This window comes from Venturia canescens, chromosome 3 (genome assembly GCF_019457755.1).
Source record: "Venturia canescens isolate UGA chromosome 3, ASM1945775v1, whole genome shotgun sequence".
Classification (NCBI taxonomy): Eukaryota; Metazoa; Arthropoda; class Insecta; order Hymenoptera; family Ichneumonidae; genus Venturia; species Venturia canescens.
Genome location: NC_057423.1, coordinates 11,523,982 through 11,551,854, shown reverse-complemented (window position 1 = coordinate 11,551,854; position 27,873 = coordinate 11,523,982). Strand labels below are relative to the sequence as shown.

Here is a 27,873-nt window from a genome sequence, read left to right as displayed (position 1 = left end):
CCACTCTTTTTATCGTTCTCTCCTGCTTTCTCTCGGTTCATTGTAAATGCGAAACGGCCACCCACGATGTCGGTCTGAGTTTCGCGGTGAGAAAATCGTCCCAGGAGATTATAATCAAGTCTCCCAGCTCTCCAACCCTTGCGATCGATGTCGAGGGAAGAGATCTTACTTGTAAATATTTCTATCCTCATTATACTTCGATAACGTTATTCGTCCATTCAATGTGTGTGTTTCGGTGAGAGTAATGAATATTGGAATCGCGAGGAGAGAGTGCGGTGAAAATTTAAACTATTGTTATTATTCATACTTAATTTTATGTAAGCTCAAATATTATTTCTTCGTTTGCTTGATGCGGTTCTACCGAATTCATATTATTTATGATTCTAGATGCGGCACGTTCGATTATGACTAATGAAAATTTGATATTCGAAAAAGAAACGTTTTATTTATTAACAATATTTCGTAGCTCGTTATCAATGCGTTCTCGCACCTTGAGCGAAGAGTGCTTGCAAAATTCTTTGTTCTCTTCATAAAATAGTAATTTGAAAGAATTGTACTTGCGTCAAAGAAGAAACACAAAATCTATAGATACATAATTGATCATTGGACACTAACATAAGTTGCTCATAATCGATCTACGAACAAGTTTTATCACCGTTTGCCCTATGCACTGTTTCCCCATTAATCAATGAACATATAATGACAATGCTCGCTTGCGGTTGTGTAATCGTTGTTACTTTGCGGTCTATTTATTTTTGTTGTACGTTTCCATATGGAGTTGGAGACGCTCGTATGCGGTGTCGACGATACAACGAGTCATGTTTATGTGCGTCTGGTACACGTTTGTAAAACGCAGTAATATTGGTGTCTCCGCGCCTTCAATTGGACAAATTGATTGAGTCACATAAAACAAACGGTGTTTATCTCCGCTGCGTTTGCTCATTTGAACCGAGCGCGATGCATTCTTCTCAAACATCAAAGAATGAAGATCATTGAAAAATATTGCAAAACGATATTCCAAAGTGGTTATTTCAACGCTGGGCAAATAAGACAGAAGCCAAAATGAAAATATTCTCATTCTAAAGAGTCTTTTGTTTTCTGGAAAACAAGAGCCGCAATTTCAAACATCGTTTATTAATAAAGTTAATCTGATAATCAAATTAACAAAGAGATTTCGATTCTAAAAAATTGAGTACAGTAAAGAATAATAAAAAATGTCCTGTCATAATTTTAAGGCCCCAGGATACTTTGTTCGTGAGAAAAAAATTAAAACGGATTCTCCAAATAAACACGGTCTCTTACGGGTTTCAGTGGGTTTTCCCGTCTTTATATATGAAATTTGCAGGCATTGACAAACAGTTCTTGCACAAACTTCTATAAGTGATAAAAAAATATCTGAGTAATATTTCATAAGATCCATTCAATACTTATAAAGCTCGCAATTAATGATTTTTTTCACGAAAAATGGTCATTATTGAGAGATTAATCTTACGATGGCAACGTTGCAGTCGCGCGCTTTTTGAAACCGGAGACTGAGTTTTCCGATCGACGCAACTCACGCGCTAGTGTCTTTCAATAAAATATGAAGGACGGGTGAGAAGATATTGATGTAGTTAATAAAAACTTGTTTTTTTTTCGGCATTTCTGCCATGTTTCAATAATGCCAAACATTTTGAACACTGGTTATGATACGAACGAGCGTGAAAAATTCATGTCTGTGTATAGACAGTGAAGGTTACGAGGTCGGGGCGATGCCAAACTCACTGGACCAGATGAACGTCCTTAAATATCATTGTAGAAAAATATTTTGAGACTGCTCCTCCATTTTTACAAATGCCCAGTAGAATGTGGAGTAAATCCGTTCTCTTCACCACCCGCGAAGTTGTTTGTCGAAAGAGAGAGAGAGAGAGAGAGAGAGGGCGCGCAGGAGATTGTGAGAGTCCAACGTTCGAAGGGGTTGAAAAGCGTACTAGTAGGATGAGGGCGAGTAAGAGCGTGGGGTTTGCGTGGGTGCGGAGAGAAGATTGAGGGTATGGAATCCGGTGTTGGGGGAAGGCGGCTCGAAACTGTGGAGGAAGATCGAGAGGTAAGGGACGCGGAAGGTTTGGCTGGCCGATGTATGAATATACATGACCTTACCACCAACCCTTACACCACAACGGAGCTCTGCTTACATTATTGTATATCTAATTCCGCGGACGGTTCTCAAAGTCTTGTTGGATCGATCTACCGGTATGAACGCAGGGTCTACATGTATTAATTGAGATATATTTATATACGAATATATAGCGATAAAAACATGTATATGGAGGTCGCTGTTTACGTATATAGATATACGAATTGGATTTATATATCCACCAAAATATATATAGAAATGACGATTGAAGAATAGTAACGAAGTACGAGGCGACCTTCCTCTCTCAGACAATTTCTACGATGGATTCGAAACGTTCTGACAACCTCTGCCACGAAGCATACGACATTATGCAAGCAGTCTACATATTATACATTCGGACTGGGATTCAATTAAGTTCGGTTAGACCATCCTCTTCTCCGCCATATCCTCCCTGGCAGCGTTACGACCACGTTGTACCCGCTGGATACTCTCTTCTGCACCCCGTCGAGGTGTTCTAAAACATCTCTCACTCACTCTCTCTTTCTCCCTCTCTTGCTCTTCGGCCTTAGTCCCACTCCTCATATTCTTCATGACGAAAGACCATTGCAGACTTTCAGGGGTTGCCACGGGCAGTATTATATGCGCAAAATACAAAGTGTCCATGCGATACAGCTTCTGCTGGATGCTACCTTCAGATCATGGGCGGAGTTGGACTATCTTGGAAGTGCAAAAATAATAGACTGGAATAAAATTTCTAACGGTATCAGTTGACAGATGATCTTCGACTGACAAATTGCATGAGAATTTCGGTTGAATTGGACAATTTTTAGGTGGGAGTCGATTCTTTTGGTTGCGATAATTGATGCAGTTTTCCATGGTACTGAGTGTCCATTGTAGGGGAAAAAATTATCAGAAAAATAGCATTACGATGATGGAGAGGGTGAAAATTCTACAAGTGAAAGAAAGAGAAAAAGGGTAGGAAAAGTTTGAAAAACTCGGGGTTGACGTTAACAGGGCACAACGAGAAATTACCGCAAAGCCACATACACACAATACTGTGTGAATGACACCGGGTTGTAACAAAAGAAAAGTGAGAAAGAAGGCGGCTACAAAGGGAGAAACAATGAAAAAGCTCTTGTACCCGAGACATGAAACTCTCGGACGAGAAAAAGAGAGGGAGTTGGAGTTGAAAAGTGCTGCGTGTGTTATTACACTTGTGCGACTACAGGTAAGGGAGATTAAGAGGGGAAAAATGCTATTCGGGAAGTCTCTCCATTCTCCATTCGCAAAAAAATTATAAAAAAAAAGAAAAAGAAAAAAAAAATAGTAGCAAAGAAAAAGAAAAACTGAATGACCCAGGCATGGCGTGAATCTCGCATAATGACTGTGCTACGAGAGAGAATGACGTCGAGAGGTCGAGAGCCATTGTGGTATTTATTTTTTTTTTATTTTTTTTTTTCATTTTTTATTTTTCATTCTAGTCAAACCCAATGAATATAAAGCCCCGACAAAAAGTATCATGCAAGTTATACGTGTGTATAAAAAGAAATTGCTTTAATGTTATACGAGTTCTGCTCGTGGTATTTCCACACCAGAATCCAACTTGGCGACAATAAAATTATTACGTAAGCATGATATTGGCAAAAGGACGATTTTTACGTAATTTTAATTGCGATTTTTTCTAACGATTATAAATTCTTGGTGTCCGTGTCGTGAGCTGTCGGGCATTTATGAGAATAGATGGCACGTAGGTAAGGAATTAATATTAATGGCGTTTGGGAATTAAGCGTACGTGCCAAGGGACGAAACAAAGATCGTGATTGAGACGTGATAAATGCAGAGTCCTATCCGTATAATGCCATATCATTAAATTTATCCCATACCCGTAACGATGCACGCAAACATATTCCGTGAAGGCATGCATACACCGAACTTGTGCCTCAATTCATAAAACGACATGAGAGGCCAAGTGCAAAAGCTCGTCACGTCAGTTTAGGGACGCGTATCTCGCTTTTCAACAGGACCATCGGGGGGTGTAGCAGACGATATTACACACATCGGTGAACCAGGGGACAGAAACTCGTTCGATTCGCGGGGACAGAAAGATGCCAAGTCCGAGTGTCCTAAAGCGAGATCCAGCTTCCTCATAAATATATAACACATCGACATTGGCTTACACGGAGATATGACAAAACATAGGGCGTAACTGGAACTATTTTCAAGCTTAAGCAACGCAAACTTGGTCCTTTGGTCAGCTAATAGCCGAGTTACATTCAGAGAACAATAATACAATTGCATTTTGGTATATAGCACATTATACATAGGTCCTCGTAACGTGGACTACGCTTGTTTGACATTTGGGCAGGCGTATAACTACCGACCAGCAATAAGGTTAATTGAAATACGTCAAGTAGCCATTGGGTGGTGGTGCATTGGGGAATACTTTGAGGGTTGTTGCCGCACAGGCATCGCTGGGGTGACTTTCCGTCCTAACCACGACCGTTCCAATGCTTCCAATGCTCGTGGAATTTTGCTTGTGTTGTGTCCTCATAAGTATACACACATGTAGCGTTATATAAGTACCGTATACACGTATACATGTTATGATTTCATAGGTCCAATGCGATGGAATTGGCCTGAGTGATGGGAAACAACAACGACCAACACCGAATATACCTTACATTATATTCGAACAATACCTGAATACGTACATGGAACAACTAGTTTCGTGGGGCACGTGTTCAACACTCATATAAGATAGGTCTTCGTGATGAGTATTTTTGGCCCAAAGAAACGTGCGAATCAATCAGATCGGAATAAAAATTTTCACTGCGCAGTTTTTGTTTTTCATTGGATTGCCATTGGAGATTCGGTAAGTTTTTTGGAATTCTATCCTCGCTTGAATATTCTATTTATCCTGATAAACGATCGACTGATACGAAAAAGTATTTTAGTGATAGATTCATTGAATCGTTTGATGTCTCAAGCTTCTATTGACGAATTTGCGGCTTAACGATTACTGGAAAGCAAAGTTGAGTGAGGGTCAGATAATATAAAATTAGGATCACGATGATTAATTTCATTGAATATTGCCGAGCCGGATACGTATGAGAGCGAATCCAATGGAAAATCCCAAAAGTATATTTTCAGTTTTCGTAAATATATCGGATTTTTGATGAATGTGACGAAATACTTGAGACTGCAAAGCTTCGAGGGTCGCGGTTCGAGTGAAAATGTCAGGGATCTCTTTAGAGCAGTAATGACGGAAAAATGGTTGGCCTTTTTCTGCATTGAGAACGTGAGTGTGGGGAGGTGGGGCGGGGGGTGAAGCAGAGGGAATAGAGCTCAATAAATATGATACCGCGAGATGCAAGTGAGCGCTTGATGGCTCGCTAGCGAACTCGCTCGATCGCGACACTTAATTCAATTCAATTGCGACACAGTTCAATAATTCGATTAATTAAAAATATCGGAGTAAATATACGTATACGCGCACATAAGCGATTATATAGATACGTAAAAATGTTTCCATTAATATAACTGTGTCGCATTGTGATGTGCCGTTAGTGCGAGAAGAGTGAGAGATGAGGAGTCCCTCGCATTCAAATATACAGATGTCAATCTGGGCTTCGGGCGAGAAAAATATATTGCTAGGGAAGCAGAGGAAAAAGACGCAGAGATACGACGAAGAGAATGAGAGCAACATTTGAGAGCCCCTGACGTTTGTCTCGTGTGTTCATAACTCTATAACTTTATAGGGCTCATAGCTGAAACATGCCTCTCGATATGCGAGCGTCATCTGTGATTACTTGATTATGAGTTTCGAGTGAGCGGTGTCCTTCTCCCCCCTCCTTTTTCGCCTCCACTCTTTCGCCTCATCCGCGCGTTCTCTCCTTCGCTCTGCTTATTAGCGACTTTCATACACCCTCATCTCTTCATGCACATCCACCTAACTATAGTATATTCATATTTATGGCAATACCGATGAAGAGATGAAGCGATCCTACATCCCCAGTCTCTGTTCTGCGAGATTCGAGCATCTCTCTGTACGAACCCCCTTAAAAATCCTATTAATCTCGAGCGCTAATAGAGAAATCCCGACGATCCAGCCTTTTTTCCCGGATTTCCGAGTGTACGTGCAGTTCAATCGGTTCCGACACGTTCAACTAATTCGCACACGTACACACGAGCTGATCGACCGTTGGGACACTTTAATCATTTTCTTTGCCAAAAGTGTGTTTTTATTTGGATAATCTTTCGCTGCTGCGCGGTCGCGAGGCTCGAATAATATCGTGTTCAACAAGTGAAATAATAATCATACAAATGATTTTGCCTCGGAACGAATATATAATTGCCTCGTACGCAGTGATTTTCTGCGACTCATTTGTACACAAGTAAGGAAAAAATTTGGCAAGTTTATTTGAAAATTAATGAGACGTATAGGAGACCGCAAAATTTTTCATTCCCTTAGGAGATCCCGTATTCTATCTTCGTTGCGGTGATATTATAATACGTCCCTTGTTGTTTTTTCTTTTTTTTTTTATCCCCCTCATACGCCGGTGTAAGCTATTATAGCTATACATTTACTCTGAGCGTCGCGAAACTGCCTCGCGATCCTGGTATTAGCTGGAGCAGTGAGAACGAAAGAGAGACAGAGAGAAAGATAAAGAGAAGTAGCTCTCTCGCTCGCGAAAGCCTCTCGGGGTATCGCGGTGATAATAATGAACGCGTTAATTAAACCAGCTGATTTATGCGCCTTTCAGATTGTAATTGCTCGCCAGGCGCGAGCTCGAACGCCCGAACCTATATTCTACACATATATATTTTATATATCCGTACACTTATATACGTATATGATCTTTTGCTCGCGCTCATATTCTCTCGCATTCTCCTTTCCTCTCTCTTACCATCTTTCTCTTGGTTCTCGTAGTCGTCGCTTATACAGAAAGCCAATCGAGCAAAAGCCGCGAGGCTGGAGTGACCGCTGCAGCAGGAAACTAAAGCGGAGACCTCCAAACGGAACGAGAGAATGGGAAGATTAAGAGAAATCCTATATAATGATACACGTTTTCGTGTATTTATGCAGGTGTCCTTTTTCCGTTATTATTATCAATTATTATTGAGCGCGGAGTCGTGGAGTCGATTCATTATTTTATCTTGGATTATTCGACCTTCCTCGTGGCGTGTCGACAACAATTGTTTCTCATTCGCGAGATTCCCGAAACGTGTAATTGGAACTTTGATCGAAACGAAATTTTATCATTCAGTTAGAATTTCCTGTGACGTATCGAAGCAAACGATTACCGAGTCTCTTGAGAAGCGAGCAGAATTATAATCTCGTCCAATTTCCCTCATTACACGATTTTTATTCCTCTTTCATTTCATAGAATTATTCCCAGAGCATTTTGAAATTTTTATTTTCCGAAACGACTTGCATAATAGATCATTAATATATCTGACGAAACTTTATTCACGTCGGCTAAACGTGATAACTCAATATAACGCGTTGCTACGAACGACTGTGTTGCATTTCATTTACCGCGATTCTTCGTGGTCCCACTCCTCCCAGCGAGGGTGTAATGTCTTTTCAGAAAAGCCTTAATTAACGGTATTCATTAAACACAAAGCTTTCTAATTACGTGGACAATTCTATACATATATTTCTATAATTAACATATAAATATACGTATATATAATGAGAGCAATGCAGCGGGCGAGAGCACAGATTCTGTGTTCGACCGACGAGGGTTGTTGTTCAATGGGGATGTTGTGTCTTCTCGTCTACTGGGTGATTATGAATGTGAACGCTTGACGCGATAGAAAAGTAAAAACAAAGTAAATTCGAGCATCGAGAAGAGACCGATTAATAATTGCCTAATTACAAGCTTCGATTTACTCAGTTCCAATCGATATATTTATAATTCTCAACAATTTCGACGATTCCTCATATCTTCCTGTTCATTCTTTCCACAAAAAGAAAAATTGCAACCCAACGTACTGCATGCCGTACTGCTTGGATCCAGTGAATATTACGAAATTCACTGTGCAGTCCACCGCGAAATCCTTAACACAAATATATACGAATCCATGCTTATGCATGTGTTTGTGAAGCTCCGTATACATATTTATCGCTACGAGTACATTCAGTTGAAGTAGCACGGCCAATAGTTATCCCTCCGACTCAGTTAGCAGTCGCATTAATTAATTATAATCAAGTTTTAGTTGACGTGGCAATGAAAGGATGCGGAGAACGGGAAAGGGAGAAAGATGGAGGGAGAAACTGAGGCGGGCGGGGGGCGGGGGAGGGGTTTGGCAAAAGCTGGTTATAAACACGTATATACGTAGATAGAGACGTAAGTATAGATACACAGAGACGAGGCATCTACGCGACTAGCATTTTGAGCATTACCGATATTATGCAGATTTGCCTGAGCCTCTGCTACACTTCTCACGCTCCTAGGCTCTTCCCTACGAGCATACATATACATATACACCATCTTCTTCGTCATTCTTGCCCTAAAATCCTAACGGCATATCGCTCTTACATACACCCCTTTTCCCGTTCTCGGCATCCCATCGCGACCGGCCCTCTTGGTTTCCCTCTTTTCGTTTCTGACTCTCTCATACTTCACTTCTTACCCTTTCGCTGGTCCGCTCTTCATCGCGGCATCTCCTCCGCATTCCCGCCCCGCTCGTGCAACCTCTCCGACGAGAGCATCCTTTCTCAACACTTGCCAGCTCGCGCGGAGTCGTCGAGTGTAAATTATTTACTTATTTACGGCTCGTAAACAGAAAGGCTTACGAATGCTTTTCTCGCGACTCTTGAGAAGTTTTGATGCAGCATATCCTGCAGCCGAAATCTGTCGCGATGGTATACGTGTTAAAGACTCCCCGGTGGCGAGAGATCATTGCGAAAAGATAAATTTAAGGGAAAACATCTTTATTCTTGATTCGTTGTGCGGTTTAAATAGACATCTGGCTATTAGTGCGGGAGGAAAATCAAAAGTGCGATGAAAAAATGGTGTCTGGCCTGAACGACCGTGTAAAAATAACCCCACTCAAAATAACCTGATAAAATAACCAACGAAAAAAATAACCACGAACATACAATCATGCACGAACAAAAAATCGGTCATGAAAATAACCGCGACGATGAAATCGTAATTTAAAATTACCTTTAAGTTTGTAATCACCGGGATGTGGAGAATAATTGAAATATTGATTTTTATTACTAGATTCGAAATGCTTGCTCGTGATGCCACGAGATTGTTCGATCACGGATATTAAAATCATTTCGTATGCAGTTATATTCATCACGTTTATTCTGTTTGTGTGTTACATTGTTCATTGTTTTTTGTTAATGATTATTTTTCTCTTTGTTCAAATGATTATTTAAGATGGGATGCAGAAAAAATATTTCCGGTTATTAAAACAGAATAATAGAGTTGAAAAAATCGATTCACATTTTCATTTCTCAATACACGATTTTACCTGAATTAGATTCTATATGTAGCCACAGACAAAAAAGGTTCAAAGGGAGAAGAACGCGGGGCTTCGTACGACCGTCTTTCAGCATCTTCACGTGTCAAGACGTAAGAAGCTGTTAATCTTCGGTAATAAACTGTATTTTCATTATAATACCACATGAATATGCAACGACGATAATGGCCTTAATATCCCCCCACGGGCGTGCATCTTCCTGTGCTTTACGAGCTGAGCCTCTCTTCTGCCTGAATTTTGATACGTCTCCGCGTACTCCTGCCAGTAGATTTTCTCACATACGTGTGCCTGCGCATACGTTCAGGTATTCGCTTGTATATTCAAACCGCTGCAACGGTATATGTTTCGTTATGCTTTCCCCATGGTATCGAAACCGTCCCGATGGCAGATCGAAATACCAAATTCATTGAAACAATATTATTGACCTCGATATATCAACAGCACCTATGCGTGTCAAATTCTCACTCGACTTTGAAGTAATTTATTCGAAAGGCACTAACACTAACAAAAATTCTCACATCAGGCACTAGGACGAATGTCAATTCTCCAAATCTAATAATTCCTAAAGAAGAAGTACCGGACTTTTATTGGAAATAATTGATCTCAATCCCACACGAATTGAATCCTATGTCATCAAATGAAGGAACTCGAAGTATCGTTTCTAGGCAATACGAAAAAAAGTTCGAGATACAAACTCTTTCTTGATTCTGACGTGAAAAATTGTTTATGGAGGTTCATAAAGTACCGAGTAAATACACTCGGTTAATTCAACTTTACACAAACATCAAAGGTCAGAAAATTATTCAAATTGTGTTTACTGAGTATTGCCATTTCCATTGGTCAGCGAATAAAGGTTATAAATTGAAATATCGTTATATAAACTTATGAATATCTTACCAAATCATCACACGTGTGCTTTATAGTGATCTGAGGAGAATTTTTTATTACCATGAATATTTTCCTGCTCAAGGCAACTTCAGTCCTTAGGATATTTTCCTATTTTTGTCACAGTTCCGCAACGAAGGATCTGCCAAAAAAGTTTCGATCTCGTACGCGTGTAAACGAATCTCCGAGCTCGTCGAATAGATTCCATCTTTTTTTTCGGTTTTTTCACCATGTCCAACTCACGCACACCTACACACACACACACACATCTTTAGCGGGCCATCTTGTTTCCTGACCTAATGCAAGTTAATGTAAGCAACGGACGAAGGAATAATAGTGGGCCCTATACACCGCCACCATTCATTTATCTTAGTTTATTGCCAACTGCGGAGCCAACAAACACCAGTGGAATACGCAACGACGCGCCATTAACCTCTCTCGGTCCTCGCGCGTCCTTCTGCTCTCTCCTTCTCTCTGTACACCGATGCCACTGCGCTTAACCGAACGGCGGCAGGAATGTATTCTCTTTCTCTACTCGATCAATCCCTCCCGCTCCGAAATTCTTGATGCTAACCGATCAACGATCCCACCTCGAACCTTTTAGCAGCCCCGACGAGATATTCAGGAAAATAAGGGTGGTATTACGCTGGGTTGCACCCTCAAATAGACTGAGGTTTTACTGCACGATTGAACTTTCCACGGAAATTTATTACCAGTACCGTATTAGCCAAAAGGATTTGCACACTGCTCATTCAACGCTACGGATATGTCATCCCCGTCATGTTCTTCAACCCACATTCATCAGTTTCCTGATATGAGTTCAGTACTCAGGGAAGTCTGATATTTTCAATTTCCGTGCCCGTTTCACATTGAAATATCATCTTTTTGAGCATGTCAGTTTTGATGACGTCTACCTTCGTTGGACGTCGGTTTAATAGCATTGGAATTTTGATTGGAAAATCGAAGAATTTCTATGTGATTTTCTCGTTTCCTCGTCAATCTTTTGAATGATCGACAGAACAATTTTTACTAAAAACCATAAACCATGTACACTTTGTGAACATTTTGACAGCGGGGTTAGTCCAGCCCGTACTCATTGTCGCGAAAATTCGAACGATTTTTGTCTCACCGGCTCGTTATCGTTGTATAAATAAATAAGTTGAAAACGAAATGCTAAAAAACATAGCAGAATATCAAAGAAGTTGCCTGCAAAGGGCTAATTCATGGGAACCTGATTTTTCGGACCTTAAATTTGCACAGTTCAGTCATTTTTAACGGATTATAATGAGGTTTCACTATAAATTTAACTGAACTGATTTACGATATCGGGAAAATGTAGAGATTTCCATGATTTTGATGATGAAGAACAATGTCGGCAATGTGTTGAAATTTAGATACTGTCTGAACTTAAATGTATTTTTTGACATTCTCATTATTTCCCATGGCGACCGACAGCCACAGAAAAAGCTCAATAAATCAACACGCGGATTTTCGTATACGATAGAGAGGCAAGTGGAAACATAAATGGTGTATCTCTGTAAAGATAAAAATATTTTTCATACCTCGTGCAAAAGCTTTTCGATATTTTCGAGTACAAACCATTTTGGAATCAGTGACACAGAAGTAATATCTTTTTTCGAGCTTCTGAATTTTTGCCACAAAGTGTGTCGTTTCGATGTTCAACTGCTAACATTTTTCGCCGTTTCCGGTTATAAATAAAACGGTCTAGTTTCGAAATGCTCATCTGTGTGAAAACAAAGCTTATATGAAATCATTCGCGGTACAGTAACGTAGCCGTTGTTCGTATAATGAACTTCTCATTCATCGAATTTTTTCAGGTCATTACAAAAAGATTTTATGCGATTTGACAAGCAGTAGAACGTTTTTCCTAAAGTGAAAATAATTATCAAAAGAATAATGTTGAATTAAGAATGAAATAAAATAACAGTGGTATTCAACAGCTGCTGCGAGTCCATTCATTAGGAACGAACGACCGGTAATTCTACTTAATCTGATGTTGGTTTATATAGCGAGTTAAAAAATTCGGCATCAAATGCAGTAGTTCGTAGCCAAATTACCGATCGGACAAGGCGCGTTATTCGCGGAATGAATGTGAACCCAACGAAAATGCGACTAGTCGATTGCCCCGTAGGATATGTGCGGATGGAAAGTTTTTCGTGAAAAATTATTGTTTGCGTTAACAGTCACGGAGTATCAACGTCCAGCCTGGAATCCTCAAATCCGTCGGGATCTGATGAAAATAATCAAAACCCCTCATTATTCGATATTTATAGTGTGTATCCATATACGAAAATCCAATGGGTACGAATAGGCGTCCAAAACTTTTTAATACAGTGTATTAAGAGCGATGAGCGAGGGTGAAAATGTTGAGAAACTAAAAATGGAGGGACACGAAAATCGCGAGTGTGAGTATCTCGAAAGAGTGAAAGAGAGAGAGAGAAACTACATCATTCGAAAAAGGAGGATAGTGATAGGAGAAACAGCCTGAGAGGCGTGTGGAGTTTTACACTTTTCACTTTACGTACCAGTAATTTGGATAAATATCGAACTTTATCGTGCGCTGTATACCCATGGAGGAAGAGCTTGTGCACGAGAGATGGTTCGCAAAGAGGAATGGGAGGCGTTCGAAAAAAGACAATATCAATATGCGTCTGTACGTGTGTGTGTGTGATCCAAGTGTTTGTGTTTTCTGTTTCATCTATTTTTATTATTTTCCTGTCTCTCTATCGTCCGCGTGTTCGGCGTCGACGTGCTCGTTGTATTTTTTCTCTATTCTCCATAGTTTTTCATATATTGTAAATCTATATCGTGTGAGGCTTCGAATATCGCGAGTGAGTCTCTTTGCCCTCCGGATCACCCCTTCCGCTCTTCTTTGAGCGACGACGCCTAGAAACGAGGCGAACCGGGGACAAAAAAACGGAGAGAAAAGAGAAAGAAGGAAAGGAGAGAAAAAAAAAGAAAAATTATTGGAAAGAGCGCTCGTTCCGGCACGGGTCCGTCAGCTACAGCCCCTTTTCGCCCCCTCCCCCTGCCCCCTGCCCCACCCCTTTTGCCCCTGCGCCAAACGTCCTCGTACACAGTTCAGGGTGCTGAAAGGGGCAACCAATAAATTTTGAATGCACCCGCCGACAGAATTATTAGTCGGTCGTTGGTGGTATAATGATCAAAAAATTATAAACAAAAGATTCCACGGATGGCGAGACTTTTTCGTGGGTCAGCGAGGCAAGCGGAAGCTTTTGCGGATAGCTTTGACGCTCTGTCCTATATGAGCGTATATATATTTTTATATGTACGATGCATATGACTCTATGTCTGTACATATACACGTATTAATACACAAATATATGCCTTTAGCTACTAAAGCAATATGTGTGTGTGTGTGTGTGTGTGTGTGTGTGTGTGTGTGTGTTTGTGTTTGTGCGCCGTTGTTCCTGCCACATCGGCTCCCATTCGCTCCCAAACCTACCACGCCAAGAGCCGGGCTTTTTCGCTATATTTAAAAATCTGTGCGCTCTCCCGGAAAACTCTACGGCGGTGTGCTACAAAGAGAGAAGGCCCAGCCGTTACATCGCGGGGTTTATTAAAATCTATATGGCCATCCCGGTTGTTTGCCAAGCGATAGCCGCTCGAAGAGAAAAGAATGCCCGGATCGTGGGGTGGAGGGATTTCGCCTCTATTTCGCAGAGGAACCTCCGAACGTGTGTCATTCGCGTTCACAAACGTCGCTGCCTCATATCGCCCAACACCTGAGAACATTTTTTCTCGAGATTCTATCTTTTCGCAGTAATTTCAAGGAGAACCAACTTTTGCCTCGAGTCTTGTCAATTGAGGTCGATTTTCTCACCAGGATTACGCCACGTTACGGGCCCTTCGACCTCGACGGTGCTCCGGACGAAAAAAACAAACTCTCGGTCTTCAAAGTTTTGTATCAAGTTCGATGATGGACTTTCGAAACCCGTTGACCATACACAGCGCGCACAGCTCAAGGTTTTCTTCCCCTCCATTGGTTTTTTTGTCACGTTTTTACTTAACGTCTTTTTTTAATCCTGCCGACCACTTGGTCGAGTGAACAATTGCAGTTTTTGCAGAAATAAATAGCAGACAATATGCAGCTTTGCAGTCATCCGCATCGTCCCTGTACGTAATTGCCTTTTTATCAAAGAAAATGAATGAAATAAATTATTGAATTTGACGAATTCATGATCATTGCGTGACACTCCCGTACTTATGAACATCGAAACACCTATTATCTCGTTCAATAATTGTCGACGGCCCCGAACTATAAGCCACCGTGGATACACTCTCTTGAATCATCGTCGATGGATTTTTCAGGCATTAGCTTCGATTCGCAATTTTCCCAATACCATTTATTACGCGAGGAAACAATGTCGTGCGCAATTTGCGTATACTCCGCGAAAAATGGGGTAGCAAGGGATGCAAAACACCGTAAAAAATAACGGCATCTACTCACCCCTTCCTATCGAGACAGACTTTTTGCGAAATGAGAGTAACATCGGGCTGTGTGGATGTGTGCTTTGCTTGGGTTCGCATACCTGTGACATATTCGCACAAACACTCTGTGCCAATTGTTGCAATAATAACACTGGTACTTTTTTAAAATAATGCTCACGAGGCACGTTACGAGAATGTGTAATCAAACGAGCATGACTACCGGGCAAAAGAGAAAGAGAAACAAAATTCAACGGTTTTATTGACTAAAAGGTCTTTACGTAACCAACCTCGACAATGGAAAACTGAAAAAATATGAACAAGTTTTTGCAACGTTGCATATAGCGCGATGAAATATGTTTTGCACGAGTTACTCCAAGTCGATCGGCCCCAAAACTCTGAAATTTTCTTCTCACCATTACGATCTTTTCCTACAAAATCTCAACGACGTTTTAGTCTTTAACCGTTTTTATATTTCGTCAATTATATTTCGATAGAGCTGGTTCACGCCAATTAAACGAAACGGTAAAAACGCTTATCGATTGTAAATGAAACTCGACTGTGACGTGCTTCGAACGTAATGTTGGACGAGGGGACGATGTGGAAGACACTTTTATGAAAATTTGTATCCACATTACAGTTCCATGGATTCAAACTTCGCTATTATTATAATTATTATATTCGCTGTTCATGTACTGACAGAAATGGAAAAATAAAGCCTTATATTTTCACGTGGACGCAATTTTTGGAAATTCCGAAACATCACCTCACATTTGAATGAATATAATTGAAACGAAAGTCAGTTTCACGGAATCAAGGGGCCTAGTCATGTAGTCATGAAATCAGTCGACCTCTAAAAAGTGTAATTGGGCAGATGGACGAAAAATTTGTAATCATTGAAGGTGATGTCGAAAAAATTATTTTCCATTTCACCATCTCCTGCGAATCGGAAAAAAATCGATGACGTTTCATCAACCAAAAATGTCACTTTTCAATCTCCATTTCATTGATTCATAAATGTATAAAAAAATCACAAAGAGTTCCTACACAAAAAACCGTTACTTCGGTGTGTAAATCACGAAATTTTCAGTATCGAATGAGTCTCCCCACTCCTTTGTCATTCATTATTATTCTCTACAATTCCAAGTTGATGTTTTTTGAAAAAACACAAAGTTTTGTTTGAGTTTAGATTTCGATGGACGTCCTGCTATAGTGAACCCCATTCTTTGGTTCTACGGTCTACGGAAAAGAAGCAATCGAACTTATTATAAGTCTCACTGTATAACATATTCGCATAAAATTTTTTCTTAACAAATGATCAAGCAAGGAATGAGATTTTTCAACGAATTTTTTGTATTGCGTTCCAAGAAGATAAGAAAAAAGAAAACGTTATGCAAAGATGCGAAACTTTACGAAGTTTTCCGATTAAAAAAAACTTAAATTAATAGCTGCACAACAACAATAATTAAAAATTAAATTCGTCGTTTATTTCTCTTTTCGTGGCGACGATAAAATAATTTCTCGCCCAAACCTTGACAGGAAGCAGGTAAACAGAGCCGTGGATTAACCGGAGGATAAAATAAGTCAGCAAAAAAGATTGAAAGATCGTGTAACCATGTAAAATAGTACTAAGAGTTGTTTTTGAAAAATGATTGCCGTTTATTTCCGGATTAGGGGTGATTTTTCTTCGTTTGTGGTCGTGGCGGCCTGTTGTTGCACATTCGACAAAGTGGAAGTGAGGTATACAACTCGCTACTTTGGTGGGATAGGAAAAGTGCAGGAAAAGTGAAGCTCCGGAGAGTTTAACGTTCACGTGCGATTAAACGGGACAGCTCGTAATAATGATAAACAATATCGGTACGTCCGGCACTAAATGTTTCAGGGAGAAGAGTAAAACCGGAGTTGGGAATGCGGAGCATATACAACCAGAGCGCGCGTTGGAATACAACGATTTTTTTGTCTTGCCCCCCCCCCCCCCCCTCCACCCCTACACCCCGAACTAAACGCCATTCCGTGAATTAATTTCCTGAGTGGTTGAATTTTGTTGGGTGATAACTCTACGGGACTTTACTGCATGAGCACAGCATTGCTATTCGTCTATACACACATAAACTAGTAAACATATACATACGAAGCCACGTTTATGTACGAACGCACTCGGGTGTATATACTTGATGAATATGTGTTATGTGCACCTGATAGTGTACATATAACAGCCGTAGCACGGCGAGTTGCTTGAAAAAGTTGTACATCCCGAGACCGTGCACTCGCCCGGACGTTTGTTGACGTTGCTCGAGTCCCGTAGGGGTTCTCCGACGATGCGCTCGGTCCAGGGGGAGGTGTGGAAAAGTAAATTTATTTAACATCCTCTCACTCCGAGATAAAAAGAGGGGAAGAAAAAACAATATTTATTCAGCTAATGCCAGTTTAGATGCACCCCAGAATTTGTTTTTTTTTCGACGTTTTATCTTGAACCTCGACGCGGTATAGGCAGTTGATTACACGTTATTGAATGGTGGAATTCTTCGATGGGTAATGAGGATGAATGATTTTTAATTTTTTTGTTGTTTTGCTGGTGGCTTGAGACTATCTTTGGGGCGAATCGAGCAGCGTTGACATTTGTCGAATGACACACCTTTATTTGTCGGAAATTTTTAACGGTGGCGGCTCAAAATATAGTAGGAATACAGGAAAATTTAAATATTCAGATAATATGGTAATTCGTGTATTGTTTTTGTAAAGTTACATTCACGTTTTATTGATAAATGAAGTAGTTGTGAATGAAATTTGTTGGGAAAGGATGTGAGCAGGCACTCTTCTCATTTTATCTGTGTACAAATAAAATGAGAAAATAAAGGGTGAAAATGACCAATTGTTTCCGTCAATATACAGACATGATTTAAAACATGTGGCGTCAATGATTCAGCTATTCGCAATATCCATAATAGTTATCATCGTCGGACACTGTTATATTCGAAAATTTCAGCTCCAACACTCTTTCCAAAGCCCGCCTCGGCGCGCGATCACTGTTCGTATAACCTCGACGCCAATTCCATCCCACTTCATCCACCAAATAAAACGACGCAACGTTTATTCGTGAAATACGATAAAAGGGAGCATCTGCGTGTTTTTATTGTGTTTATTACTAATTCCAATCTGTGAATTGCGTTCGTACTGTTTGACATTTTAAAATTTCGAAGGATCATCAGAAAATCATTCTTTTTTTATGTGTCCGCGTGTGTGCTATTCCATTTGGCATTGATGTCTTTTGATTTGTTTTGAATTTAATGATCGCTGTCTACCAAAAAAGTCGAGGAAAAAATGTTCCAGTGCACAGTAATTTTCAGCATTCTTTATACGTCAATCAACTCCATGTGCCATCAGAATGTTCTTTCCCTTCAATTTCGAAGAGCGTAAGAGACGACAATGGATGATAATATTTAGAATTGCGCTCGGGATTGTGTGACACGTAAAAATACCAAGAGCGCAGAGAAACTGTGGCCCGTTCGATTGGGGGATTACGATAGCGATGAAAAAACTTTTTCCCATTCGGGGCTATTCCCTTGGAAAAAAGCATGTCTAAATAAAAAACGTAAATTTACATTGACCAGCGTGGAAAAAAATTTACCGAGTGTCCGAATAAATCCGTCGTGATAACTGAGTTATCAAGGAAACACTCGGGCTTCAAACACTCTCCACCCTTCCCTAGCAACCCTTCGTGTTTCTACGTGTGCAGGATTTGCTCTTCATCCTCTCTGCGGCTAAATATATATATATATAAGCATGAGTGTATAGACACAACGGTAGATTTAGAGTGTTACGATGTTCGATTCGCTAGGTCAGACGACCAAAGATAACGTAAAGTTATTCCATGTGGACTAAACAGGATTAGCCTAGATTCTCCTCCTTTATTTTCCAAACTACCAGGTTTACGACTGAGATACAATTATATTTAACAGAAAAAGAAGAGAGCACGAGCCCTGATGAAAAAAAGAAACGAAAATCCTCTCAAAATATTGTCAATAATTAATGGCGTCCAAAGTATTTTTTAACGAAAGATAAAACTAGTAAACTTTCTATAGACATTGATGGACGCTATTTGTATTTATTGAATTTATTCATCAAGCTGATTTAAAAAAAAAAGTGGTTAAAATCCCCGAATTGAATAAAAAATGAAATTGCGATTGAATTGAAAAAAAAGCGTGTACATTGAATATTAGAAATCGGTAGACTCGTCCGGTAGCATGAATGCAGCAGCCTGGTGAAGCTTGATGAAAAAAGGGGAAAGGAGGGAACGAAAAAAGGCTTATTTGGCGGCGAGCAGGGGCAAAAAACAGCAAGTGGGAGGGGATTTGGCCGTGTATTGTCGGGTACCGGATTTCGGTCGTTACATTATAGTCTGTTCAGTCGCTGTGAGTTTGTGACTATGTTGAGTACCGAGGCATGTGTGCGTGTATTTATCCTCGTATGGGAGATGGAAAAAATGGCTGTGAAAGTCCACGCGGGGGTGCGAGATGTGTAGGGTTTGCAAAATCACACCCAATCCTCGTACTCCCCGTGCACACACCATCAGCTCGCGCCGTTCTCGGTCCTCCCGCGGAGAATCACGAAGCGTTCTCTCCGCATATACTCTTTTAGCTCGTGTATGCAAATCGCGGAATACATAGGCAGGGTTAGAAGAGAGAAGAGAAGAGAAAGAGAAAGTGACGCGTGAACGATTATACGAGCCTTCTGGTGGACCAGGGGTTAGGCTCTGTTCCAACGTTCTTGTGTGCGGGAGCAATGCAACATCCGAAAAGCAGCACACGCAGAACGAGAGGGAGGGAGTGAGAGCGAGACAGACGAGAGTTCAAAAAAATTGTGGAACCTGCGAATGTTGTAAAAATCTAGCCAACCAATCGGGCGCATTGTGTCCAATGGCGAACAATGCTGCTGCGGTGCCATTCCTGATGCGGAACCTACATTCGCTCGCGAGTTTTTTTCCCTTTTTCACGAGTATACACAGAACAGCCAGGAAAAGAGATAGGAATGGAGTCGCAGATTGGAAGGGCGAGTTGCATTTTTTATACGCGCTTTGACGAGACACACGCGCACATTTGCACAAACTTTCCATGCACACGGACTCGAAATCACACGTGGGACAAAGAAAAACGCGTGCCATTCTCGAATCAGAATAATTGTCGAATTTTTCGAATTTCAATTTCAGCTCTCGACAGTGAAACATCGCGTTGTGTTTCATGCGCGTGGCTTTTAGTTTCAGGGCGTATGGAATAGGTTGCGAACTCATCCTCTTCCGTTGGCTCCTTGTTCTCTCTGCACTTTTTTCCTGCATCATGATCCAATGCTCCATGTCAGTTTCGATATCGTCCGTCAGTGCGCCATGATCGGAAACATTCCGCTCTTGAATACTCAAAAAAATTGCCGACCTTCATCGTACAATTGTTTGATCGAATAATCCATTCGATTGCATCAAATAATCACTATAAATTGTAAGAATCGTCTCATACTCCGACAGCCATACATTGGCTTCAAGTACCACATTCTATTGAAGCAATCACTCAAGATAATCGGTATATACGTGTGTCTTCGCCTTAAAATACAGGGGAAACATGAAATGAAATCAGTGGTGAGAGTGGCTGCCATCATCTGCATTATAGCGTTAAACGGAGGTCGAAGCAATCGAGAACTTCCGGCATTACCAAAGCCCTTCTGGCAAAGTAGTCCGAGAGCCGAGCAGCGCAGCGAGAAGGAAGACAAGGAGGAAGACGAAGTAGGCATGAGGAGAGGGAGAGAGCCTGCATGGCTAAGGATTGCACCTGTTCTTACATGAGACCTACTACTCAGTGCACATATACGGATGTCTATATATCGACCAGCGAAGAAGACCGAGAGAGAGAGAGAGAGGAGCGGAGGATCTTTCTCTTTTCACCAAAGATAGATAGACAGACGGGGAGAAAATAGAGAACGCAGTAGCAAGGGTGTTCTCACAATCGGAACACCCGCCTGGCCCACCAAAACTCTGTGCCCCTTTCTCTCTCTTCCACTTGTGCTCTTGTCTGAACCGGGCATTCCTAGAACAGTAATCTTATTAAATTTACATATTAATCAACGGATTTTAATTATCCCCAGCCCCTGCAGAGAAACGGGGCAGAGAGGTAAGTGAGAGTAAGCGAGAAGAATGAAGCAGGGGTTCGAGTGGGGATGAACGAGTGTAGGAGAAATGGTAGCGGGAGGAAGAGAGATCGAGGACAGTGGAATAGTCAGTAGTATGAGAGAAGTAGGAGAAGGATAAGAGTGAGAGTGAGAGTTAGAGAGAGAGGAGAAAGAGCGGATGGAATGAGTGAGTTCCACCCTTGTGCGGTGGTGATGGTAGCGGTGGTGGCGGTAGCGGTGGCGGAGACCGAGCCAGCTCTCGTAATTTACATTAATCCAATAATTGCATGGAGGTTTCCTAATTAGAAATTCAAATGAGGTGGTGGCAGGCAGGCAGGCAGGCAGGCAGGCTGGCTGGATGGTTGGTTCGTTGGCAGGGCTACGAGAGAGCTCAGCAACGAGCAAGCACACCGCTAGGCAAGCACCGAGAGAGTAACGCTCGCTAGCAAAGTCCGTCGCTCTCACTTCCTCTTTCTCGTTCACTCTCTAGCCTGCTTCTCGTACAGAAGGTATGTCGACGGGTGCAACGCCGTCGGAGCCGAACACAAGTTCGAGTAATACCGAGAACGGACGTCAAACGCGACTAAAATGACCGAAATCTGCATTACATACTACGATATCTGGACTCCGTGTGTCTCCCCGAACGAACCCGCCTTATACACGCGGTGCCTGTGCCATGCACGTGCTCACCCGGATCCTCCGGTAGATCGTCGTGGGTTGCAGGAACAAGGAAAACTCTTTTGTCTATATCATCCACGCTTTGGAATCCTTGATTAACGTGAAATAGAGATTCTTGTGGAAGAATGATTAACTAATTGATTTACTGCACCTAAATCTTTTCAATTTCTTTCCTCTTGGTTCTTTCAGAAGAATAAAACACAGTGAAAAAGCTATCATACAAATTGAAGTCAATATCACATCGGCTGAATCACCTTTTCACTCGATTCGATGAACTGTGGCCCTAGTGCTTTTGTCCAACATTTTATAACAATGTCAATGACAACTTCACCGTTGATTATGCCTAAAGGCAATGCCACAAATTTACTATTTAGTGCCATCATGTTCAACCACTCCTGGATGAACCTATAAACATCAATTTAAGACCAAAGAAGGACCTCGAGGAACTTTCCTCCGGGTCGAAGACATCGATAGCACTGGGGATAGGTTAGTTCGAAGGACCTTGGGGGTACAATGAGCGAAAGCAATTTCAGCGTAATGTGACGTTGTCCAGTGGTACGTCTCGACGCGTGCGGTCCTTTTGTTGTCTCCATCAGTGGGATCCCTCGACAACCCTAACACGTCCCTAATACCGCCGGAGCTTCTCTCACAACTGCCTATACACACCCGCATTCATTCCCTCTGCACATCGTGTCCTTCGCTTCTTCCTTCTCCCACTCCCATTCTCACTTTTCTCTCTCTCTCTCTCTCTCTCTTCTCCCTCTTTCATTTCGGCCTCTTTATCCGCCCCATACTCGGCATCGATATACATATCACGGAGGCTCTAATGCCAAAGTCCGGGAATCCCTGATAGTCCCAACGCGTAACGATTAGCGTGGTTGGGAAGCTGCGGAAACGATGGACGTGTTAGTCCATCCACTAGCAGTGTTGATCATCATCCGATCTCTCGTGAGCAACAACATAATGTATTCCCAAGAGCAGGACTGTTTTCAGAATGGTTGTTCTTTAAACTCGTATGTTTCAATACTGTGCTCAGTCCGTTCGCCAAAGTGTTGGATCATATTGAAAGATATCTTTACTGACTTTTTATTTTTCAATTAATACAATGACCTATGAAAGTAATTTTAAGTTATTCCTTGGATAGCTATATAAGCGTGGTAATTGACATTTTCAATGAACAGATGAATACTAAAAAATTTGCTGTTAAAATCAATGTGGAATAATGTTCTAACGTCAATTTGAAAACAAATAATTATTCTTCCGTTCGAGTTGGAGACGGGCTTTGATTCGGCAAGATTTGGGGAAGAATTTATTGTCTGAATCTGAGATTGCCCGTTGGAAAGGGAGACAGGTGACTGCTTGGATGCGCAATCCTCAAAGTTGTCGAAACAATGTTGTCTCTCGGCGCTGACGCTAAGATTTACCACGTACTACATGAGTTCTATGTACAAATTGGATTATATATAGAATGACAAGAGAAAGCAGCGATGGTACACTATGGAAGGTCAGTCGTACTCCTGCTACTTTGGCTGAACTTTAAGCGCAATTATGATAATAGCGAAGGAGAGCTTGCGTTGTCGGAGTAGCGCGCCTAACCCTGGCAAGTGTTCCGCATACGGTTTTAGTTCAGGAGGTGGATAGTTCTGATATCGTCTGTGTTTAAACAGCAAGGCGAGGCTGATGCTCCTACCGCTGGTGCTGCTACTTCTGCCACGTCGAATCGGTCTCACTCCTTCTTGGTTTCCCTCCCAGCTCTTCCGCCGGCATGGCTTCTCTTCCGCCTCGTTCCTTCCTTGCTCAACATCTTTTCTCTCGCTCGCTCCTTCCCTCCGTTCTTGCCCCCAACCCCTTTAGCGCAAGGGTGCGAGAAGGGTGAAGAAGTGCAGAAAGCACGGCATGGAACACGATCAAGAGAAAAGGACGAAGAGATAGTTGAGAGCAAGGGTGAGACCGAGGTAGAGAAACAGGACCACGACGGAAATCTGCATAATATAACCAACTATTGTTCAAATAGAACGGCGCTTCGGCGCAGATTCAATTACCATTGTGATACAATTAATGTTGGAAATTTCATCAATTCGAGTGCCGTAGACCTCGGCTCTCTTATACATATGCATAAGAGAATCGAACGTTGCTCTTCGCTGTATGAGAGAACACGGTTAAAAGATTAATTGTATATGTATGCATCTTTGCATAAAAAGAGTTTGCTCCGTTGTGTTACGGGGGACCAAAGAACATAACGACAAATACCATCCTGTGTTATTTGCCTGGTAATATTTTTTTCAGAATACACGAGAGAAGAAAATGCTCTTTTCGACATCAGCCATCCCATCGACCCATACACGATCTGGCGTTTGCTGTAACTTTTAAAATTTCTGATAATTGGAAATACGCAAAGTGCTGAATCTGCTATAAAACTTGGATGACTTGAAAAAATACATTTATTCGCGGCTATCTGCCAACTAGAGCCCCCCGTTCAAGGCTCTCCAAAACCGTGCAAAAGCTTCCGTCGCTTTGTTCCACACCCGTAAAATTGTCTCCATCGAATGGCTCAAGGTATCCTTATTATGCTTCGCTCTTCATTACCAAAATGGCCTCGATTAAGAGTCAGCTTCGGAGGAAGCGTCTGGGAAGCCTTGGGTAGACAGCTCAGCGTATCGCAGACATTTTCATGGGTGTGCGCTCGGATGTAGTCCGTTGGAGTTGTTCGTTGAAGAAGAATATAATAAGAGTTGGATCGCGCCGATCCTCCTCACTGATCCTTCGATGTAAAACGCTATCGCTTGGGAAGCTCTGTGGCTTGCGTGCACGGATCCATATAAATTCTAATTCCGCAATCAGCGGGCTATATCGAAGATAGTTCTAGGCCGCGTTTCTAGCCACACCGCTAATTCCAACCTACGCGAGTATAAAGTTTTCCTATAGCTATATGTGTTTGACGGTTGCGCCCAGCCTTCTTATATTTAACCGACAGTTGGTAATGGCCATAATCAACGGTTATGGCAATTCCACCGATAATAATTACGCAAAAGTTTTCGGGGTGAGCTTCGTGTATTAGAGAACATACGAGATACCTAATGTTGCGTGTATTTATGTGTATATACTCACTATGATTATGATTCGATGTTGGATATCACCGAATATACTCACACGTGTAATAACGTAAGCTTCAGACCCTTTCGCGTCACGAAACCCACCGTAACGAACACGTGTATTGACATATATCTATTTGCGGCAACGACTGTAATTATATCCCTTAAATACTGTATACACGAGAGCTGCGGCTCCTACTTGTGTATGACAACAGAATACACCTTACGTGTATATATACATTGTGTGACAAATGATGTTTGCCATATTCCGTCATAACGGAGGAAGGTCAGTAGAAAATATTTCAGCTATTTCAATTAAATCAACCCCTGGGACAAACTACCAGTGAAATATAATATTCTCAATAATACCTTTGTCGCAGGCATTACCCACATTTTCAATATTCAACGGAATATCAAATTAATTTTGCATTCGTTGGCTAAACGCTTTCCTGGTAAACCTTCGTCAAATTCAAGCGATATATTTCTAGATATCCGACTTCTTCACATTCTTTTTGGAGTTTCCTGAGAAAATGATAGTTTCGAAATTTGTGTTATTTCGGAAGAGTAATTTGATGGAATCGATCAGAATTGTTGAATTAACAAAGATTTTCAATGATATTGAAAGCTCGTTAACGCCAAGAATAAAGCTTCTACCTGTGGTTATAAATGTTTACGTATTGGTTTCCCATGGCTTATTGTCAACAGTACGCTCTAAGCTCGTTCCATGCATTTATGAAGCTTCCCTCATATTCTATAATACAGTGGCTCGCCTCCACGTATCTTTCGTTTTCTGCACGCATAGCATTTTCGGGATGGTAATCAAGCCTCTCCCCAGCACACCAAAAATAATCGATCGCATAATCATCGTGATGTACTTGCTAATGCCGCAGGAAAATCAGCTCGTCGAATAAGGCTGTGGAAGGGGTTATCGTCCACAGACAAGCATTAAAGTGAGAGAGAGAGAGAGATTTGCAAAGAGAAAGAGAGAAAGATGGCAGAAGAGCAGACGCGCGCGACGTTAGTAGTCGTGCTTGTCCTCGTCATCGTTGGCTACGCCATAGCGTGGCGTAGTCGAGAACGTTATGGTACTGGTTATATAGCGTGTGGTAATTATATCAGGGACTAATGGATATAGTTAATTGCTAATTATGAGGCCTGCCGAATGATCGATAGTGCGACGAGGTAGCGCGCTCTGTGGCGCCTAGCTCACGATATCCCTCTAGTTGGGAAACGACGCTGAAATTACCAAGAGTGTCACTCTCGCACTCAACCTCCCTCTTCATACATCTTCTCACTCATGCTCGTGTCATTTCAACACAGGCACGTACACACACGTATACTTAATCACGAATTTTATACATGCATATGTGTCGAAGACCCGCATCCCTTGTTCCTGAGCCCTTCTGCACAGTCATCACCAGAACTCGCGGACCTATTAGCCTACGGTGATTAGCAATTAGAGATTAGGAATTATTATTACTGGTAGGGGAGGTTATTTCTGAATGGAGCTCTCGAAATCGTAATATATGCTCGCAGTACCCAGTTTCATCTCCATTTCAATTGGCCAATACAGCTATGAATGGAATGAAGTGAAAAATACAAAGAAAAATATTATTGAGGAGCAAAAACACAGCTGATGCGATGACAGCTCAAGCAGGCTATCTGGAGTTTACCTTGTGCGAGAAAATTCGTGACATTTAAAAATTTTTGAGGCGTGCATCTATGAAATAATGCTGTTAAAACAACTCGTACCGTCCTCTATAGCTGTTTCGCTCAATCTTCCTCCGAAACAGGCTGTAGAACATCAAAGAAGCGAAGGCTCTTGTGCTATTAAAGGGACTCCATCAGATGGCCTATAACCCTGACGACGTTTGGCTGAGAATTTAGCAAAGTGCTCAACGATTCCCCATCTTTCTCGCTCAGCTGCTTATCCTCGTCCTTCTTTTTCTTCACTCATTCTTATCCCGCTGTGAAAATGTTTCACTCTAGCTCTTGATCCTTGCGCCTCGGAGACTTTGAATCTAGGTAAACCGGTGTAAGGTTGAGACTTCGTGATAATAGTCGCTTTCGCCTGTAGGGCTCCCTCCAGGCTTGAGCAGACATTCCAGATTTGAGCTTTTGGCAGTGAAACAACGGAGCAGACGAGGGAGCACGATAGGGAGGAAGGGAAAGAGCGAAGGTGAGGGAGAGGGAGAAAGAGCGAAAATTAGAGGCATTTTTGGCCTACGACGAAAGAGAAGAGAAGGAGTTGCAAGACCAAAAGACCGAGGGAGCAGAAGAGACGTGGTGGAGCCATGAGGGACCGGAGCTGAAGCATAAAGGTCGTCAAAAATCAAAGACATGGAAATTACCTCGTCGCTCGATAAGGTTACTTCGCGATTCTCTTCCTTCTTCGGCCTCAGCTATTCGCGGCCTAAGTACGAGCGAGAAAGCGTACTGATTAGCTAACGCGATTTTAGCATCCAGAAAAGGTTGAACCTTCGTCGTAGCTTACGTATACCTAACATACACGGTGACGGAGGAATTGGTGTTACAAACACGTGGTGCAGGGAATGTGATCTCTTCTCCTCAACTTTCCGCCCCTCTGGTAACTGCGACGATACGCGCCCGGCACGTTCGAGCGTGTCCTAACTCTGGGAGTGTTTTATACGCTTATGTACCTACGTACTACAGACGTGTGTATAAATATACATTTGGCCGACGCACAAACTCCTAGCCAGGATACATAATCAAGTTGCGGACCATGTATACCTTCGCAGCTTCCATGAAAATATACAGATATAATGAGCCTTGATTAATAGAAGGGCGCAACCCTCAAAATATGGCTCATAAAATGTTCTGGCTCACGCTCTTTTGTTTATTAACAATTTATATGTGCTTAGGCATTTTGTATATTGCCTAGGTTATGCTGTACTCTGCCATTAGTTCATGAATCCTCGTTGCATCCACCAGGTCATGCAGGGCACTTTCGCTCTCGTT

The 27,873-nt window shown here is 41.7% G+C and overlaps 1 protein-coding gene across 6 annotated transcripts in view; it reads right to left on the bottom strand.

The window, feature by feature from the left end:
- Positions 1-27,873, bottom strand: part of pdm3 (pou domain motif 3) — a 146,205-nt gene that overhangs the window by 19,259 nt on the left and 99,073 nt on the right. The window contains exon 1 of one of the 6 annotated variants that reach the window (XM_043413813.1): positions 26,647-26,665. The exons of the other annotated variants lie outside the window; for them this stretch is intronic. The gene's annotated coding sequence lies outside the window, so the exon portion shown is untranslated. Of the gene's footprint in view, positions 1-26,646; positions 26,666-27,873 lie in introns of those variants that run through there. 6 annotated transcript variants of the gene reach the window in all.